Source organism: Vigna unguiculata, chromosome 3 (genome assembly GCF_004118075.2).
Source record: "Vigna unguiculata cultivar IT97K-499-35 chromosome 3, ASM411807v1, whole genome shotgun sequence".
In the NCBI taxonomy this organism is placed as follows: Eukaryota; Viridiplantae; Streptophyta; class Magnoliopsida; order Fabales; family Fabaceae; genus Vigna; species Vigna unguiculata.
In genome coordinates, this window is record NC_040281.1 from 24,911,721 (window position 1) to 24,917,720 (window position 6,000).

A 6,000-nucleotide genomic window follows, 5' to 3' on the forward strand; every position below is an offset into this window, starting at 1 on the left:
GTGTGTTTTCGAGTTATTATTATAGTATTAGTGTTTCACCTATAAATTTTGGAATTTGCTACCTTAAAGCTGCACTGTAACTACTCTATTCATATTCATGTGGACGTGGGAATTATTTTTTCTATATTTTAGGTTAAATAAGTTTTTCGAATCTCTTTCTTGTTCAACTTGATATCTTCAAGAAAATGCCAGCATTTTTAATGCGTAAAATTTAATAACCATAAAAGGTTAATCTTCAGAGTATTTTTTTTTTAATAAATGAAGTTAAAAAATGTGATTATTCTAGTATTAATTATAGTATGATATTAGTAGATATAGTAATTAATATGTGATGTTGTTGATTAAGAATAAATGAATATAAAACTAAATATACATATTTTTATAAAAGTATTGAATATTAAAAGAAATAAAAAAACTAACTTCAATAGTCAATAGACAAATAGTTTATAATATGACAGTGTCTTAGTCGTTGAAGGTTGTTTCTCATCTTTTATCTAGTCTGAATTGGATTGATGTTGAGGTCATGCATTGATAAAAAAAAAACATATATCATGATCAAGATTTAGTATGATAGAATAATCATTATACTATGATGTAGTTAATTGTTTGGTATGTTTGAGTTGATTTAAAAGTAATTTAGATGTATTTTGACATAAGTTTATAAATGGGAAGTGTTTAAAAACATATTTATTATATGAAAAAAATGGTTTTAACAGAAATTTTAGTTTGTAATACTCAATGTTAAAATCTATTACGTCATTTAGGTAAAACGGTTCTTCCAATTACTTTGTTTTATTGTAAGGGTTTTGACTTAAATGTATATAATTACATTTTTTTTTATTTAAGCGCAAGTTTCATAGTTCAAACCCAAACGTGACAATTCTTATCATTTACAGAGGAGAAATCAAAACTATGACCATATTGCCATTGGAATAAAGAAAGAAAATGTTTGAAGGGTTTGTGTAAAAATCGTAACAACTATAGGTCACTGGTAGAAACGGGTGAAAAATAAAATAAAATCAATGAATAAGAAGAAAGAAATAATGAGCCATTGAACACTAAAATTATTAGAGAAAAATTAATTATCACATATAATCTATAGCTATCACATTATAATAGTGAAACATGTTCTAATAAAGCTTTTGACATTCTTCGTCAAGATATTTAGGACCGTATTTTGTACCTTCTTTATTTGGTCATAGATATTTTCTTACATTAGTTGATGATTACTCTAAGTTTATTTGAATCAAACTCATGAAAAACAAATATGAAACAGGAGAACATTTGGTACAATTTAATTCTAAACTGAAATATTTTCCAAGTGATAATAGAGTAAAGTTTTTGTACAATGATTTTTCTCTCAAAAATAATATCTTTTGATTTTGATTCATGCGTCATTCTATAAAGATTATGATTGGGTCGTGTAGTTTGTACTGTAAATTATATGTGATAAGTTTGATATGAAACAATCTTAGTTTTCAAATTTTAAAGAATTTGTCTTCGTATCGAATTGAAAGACAAAGTTATAGAGAGGTCAACGAATACCAAGAAAAAAAAAAACTATATTAAAAAAAACTATAATAAAAGCGATTGTAATTGTTACAATCAAAACAACTAAAGAGAAAAAATATATGTACTTTTCATTTCCATTACCCATATTTACAGTAGAGTAAATTTTTCTTTCGGGTATAAAAGCTGGCATCATGAATTGATATTACTGCACCAAGGGCTTTTGACTCCGATTTTTGATATTCTGTCTCAATTTTAGAATCGAGACATATAGGGACGAGGTTAAAAGGGGATGATTTTTTGTCTCGGGTGTCAATCGAAGCCATAGAGACGCTTTTTTGCTCTGGTCACGCCTAAACCGAAGTCATAGATCTGCTTTCCAACTGTTCCAGATCTGCTTCCCAGCGTTCCAGATCTGCCAGATGCGCGTTTCTGTTGGCTACGTGAACATCATTTTCTGCAGATCTGTGTTGATGATGTAGTTGCAAGAGTATGCTCTCCGACGATTTGGCTTCGTGTGAACGTGGACGAGTGCTCCGTCAAAGGTGTTCGACTCTAGGCGCAATGGTGGAATGCGCGAATCTGGTTCGCAATGGGTGGAGAATGATGATGGCCACGTTTTGCGTGTTGGATGTGTTTGCGCTTTTGGTCCACCGGCGTTGCTACATTTGCGTGGAGCTCCATTGCAGGTGCATTTATGCGTGTTTAGGTGCAGTAGTTTCATCGCTGTTGAACATGATTGACGACGCTACAGTGGAGGTTTCGTTCTTCTCATTCAAGGCACAATGGACCTGCTACGTTTTTCGTGGGTGAGGTGCTGCAATGGCTTCGTGAATGGTGGCTGGTCTAATGCGTTTTGAACCCTAAATAAACTATATTGCCTCAGTTCAATTAATAACTTAGGCTTATAATTGGTTTTGGCACCAGTCCTCTGTCACCAGAGGCCAAATATGTGAGTTTTTGGCTTTAGGTCTCTGCAACCGAGGCATATACTATCTTTTGGCACCAGTTTTTTATCAACTGAAGCATAAAACAATTTTTTGTTTCGGGTGTTCTGTGAACCGAGGCATTAAAGTTTGGTGGAATTGCAAAAATGTCACTGCACCATTATATGCTTCAGTTTTTGGTTAACCAAGGCATATAAGGCGAGTTAAAAACAATAATCTGCACTAGTTATAACAAGTCATCAATTTAAATTTCTCAAAATCACTAACTTAGTCTTCTAAATTAAATTCTCAAAATCAAATTCAAAGTCCAAAAAATGTAACTTGTCCAATAAACCAACTATAGAAAAAATATTAAATATCTCTAATATATTATTCTACAAATTGCCAAAATAAAATTTTCTCTGCTAGAACTCAAGCACGTTTCCTAATCATTTTGCACCTCCAACTACATCTTTATCACCATCTGCTCCCGTATAAAAATATGATCATTGTAGTCACACACAAACAAATGTGATAAAACATACAAACAACCAACCCTACAATCACAATTCACAACAAAACAATGTAAAAATCACATCATGTCCCTCAACCAATATTCTAACCATACCAATGATCATATCCTACCGTTCATAACACATGTTGTCTTACAAAACAACTCAAAACACATTATCAAAGTAACAATGCAACCACTTTTGATCTCATACCAATTCAACACATAGTTTCAGGTAAAGACATTAACCCACACTACTTCAATACATTTCTTATGTAATCATGGGTACTATATTGGATTTGAATCAGATTTTGGATCAATCTATATTGATTGATTGCCTCCATTATGTTGCTCCTAACAAATACAACTATTTTAGATTTTGAATCTTCCACATTATTTCCGCAAGAGGTTGTTGTAAATAATTGACAAAACACGAACAATAAAGCACTTCCTGAGGCGTGTATATTCACTACCCTTAAGGACTTATCTGCGATGTGTTATGTAAGCCCCCCAGGATACAACAGGAACTTCTCGGATCTTTCGAAGATCTCAGAACTAACAAGGTACTCTTAAAAGAGTGAATAATTAGACCCAAAATAAAGAGAGGAAAGAAGAACTAGTAGAAGATATAGAAGAGAAGAAAGAAAGCTCAAGTGGTGTCTCTCTAGAGGAGGCAAATGACATCTATTTATAGATGGGGGAGGAGCATGCAAACCCATGGCTAGCTGAGAAAGCAACGGTAATCTTTTAAAACCACGATCAAAACGGTTCTTAACATTATGGCCAAATCCAAACTGAAAAACGCAAATTTTATGAGTGCAGCAACGTCACATTAAAATTACCATTTCACATCTTTTGAAATGGAATAATAACGTTTGTTTACAACAATCCCCCACACATTGCAAAATATAAGAAAAGAAAGATTGAAAGAAGAAAATTTTGGGTCTCATAAGATGTAATGCATTAGAGCTGGTATAGCAAGCTATATGAACTAGTCCTAGACATATAAACTTAACACATAGTGTAAATGGTATATCAAGCTATATGAACCAAAGTCACTTGATGTGTGTTAGTGGTTTATTAATCACAATACACCTTCACAATCCTTGCTGTTAACGCTGTGTTGCGCTTATTAGGCCATGCGCGTGCCTGATATTCATGAGTGCTCTAGAGATCATGCCAAGATCTCATACAAGTGGCCGCCACTTGACACTCATATAGGTGATTTCATCAAGTGTATGTTGCAAATCATACACCACCCGTAAGGGATTTGAAAATTAATAAAACTTTGTTTAAACTAAAATTCTTATACCACAACGAATTTTAATTTACAAAGTTTAATCTCTCAATAATGCAGTCTCTATCACTTTCACATACATCACAGAAATGGACATAATTGATTTAAAAACCAATTTAGTGCTATCAGAACTAACAAGTGACTTGTTTTAACCCATATGAATCTTATTCATGGGATCTCCAATCACAAAGGTTGGGTTACCATTACTTGTTTGTGTGCAAGTGGCTTAAGTCTCATTCCCCTCAATGTTTCTAAAATCATATTTCTTCCTAGGGGTTTTGTTAGGGGATCTGCTAGATTCCGTTTTGACTTCACATAATCAATGGAAATAGTTCCACTCTTTAGCAGTTGCTTAACCAGATTATGTCTCAATTATATATGTCTATTCTTTCCATTATAGTTTTTGTTTTTAGCTATAGCTATTGCCGATTGACAATCACAATGTATAGATACAGATGGGGTTGGTTTTATTCCTAGAGGAATGTTTGCTAAGAAGTTTTTCAACCACTCAGCCTCACTACCAGCCATTTCGAGAGCAACAAACTCATATTCAATTGATGATCTTGCAATAATTGTTTGCCTGACTGATCTCCATGTAATCGCACCACCCCCAAGTGTGAATGTATAACCACCAGTGGACTTTGTCTCATTTGAATCAGAGATCCAGTTAGCATCATTGTACTCTTCTAGTACAACGGAAAATCCATTATATTCAATGGCATAATCCATTGAACCTCTTAAGTATCTCATAAGTCTTACTAGTGCATCCCAATGTCCTTGATTAGGACATTGAGTGTATCTACTCAGTCTACCTACTGCATAAGCAATATCAGGTCTTGAGAAATAAATTCTCCTCTATTTTTCATTAATTTAGAGTTAGCATCATAAGGGGTACTCACTAGTTTAAAGTCATAATATCCAAACCTCCTAAGAAGTTTCTCAATGTACTGTTCCTAGGATAGTAATATACTATCTCCTTTCCTTATGATTCTAACACCTAAAAACACATTGGCTTCACCCATGTCTTTCATTTCAAATTTAGATATTAGAAACAATTTAGTTCTAGAGACTATATCAATGCATGTACCAAAAATTAACATGTCATCCACATACAAACATATAATGACACATTCACCTTTTTTAGATTTAGAGTACACACATTTATCAGCATCATTAGGTGAAAAACCATCACAAAGTAACACATTATCTAGTTTTTCATGTCACTGTTTTGGTGCTTGTTTTAAACCATACAAAGATTTTAAAAGTTTGCACACCTTATTTTCTTGACCAGGGACAACACACCCTTCAAGTTGAGTCATATAAATTTCCTCCTCTAATTCACCATTCAGAAAAGTAGTCTCAACATCCATATGATGTATCACTAGCTTATGGGTAGCCGTTAGAGCTAACAAAACTCGAATAGAGAAAATCCTAGTCATAGGGGCAAAGGTATCAAAGTAATATATGTTGGGCTTTTGAGTAAAACCTTTCGCTACTAATCTTGCCTTATATTTATCTATGGATCCATCAAGGTGATACTTTATCTTAAAGATCCACTTACAACCAATGGGTTTTGCTTATTTGGGCAAATCTACTAAGGTCAAGTATTATTTTTCTCAATTGATTCAATTTCAGTCTTAATAGCCTTATCCCATTATTTTGCATCAAAAGCACTAGTAGCCTCTAAAAAACTTGTTGGATCATTTTCAACTAGATAAGTACAAAAGTCATCTCCAAAAGAAGTTTCTTTCCTTTGC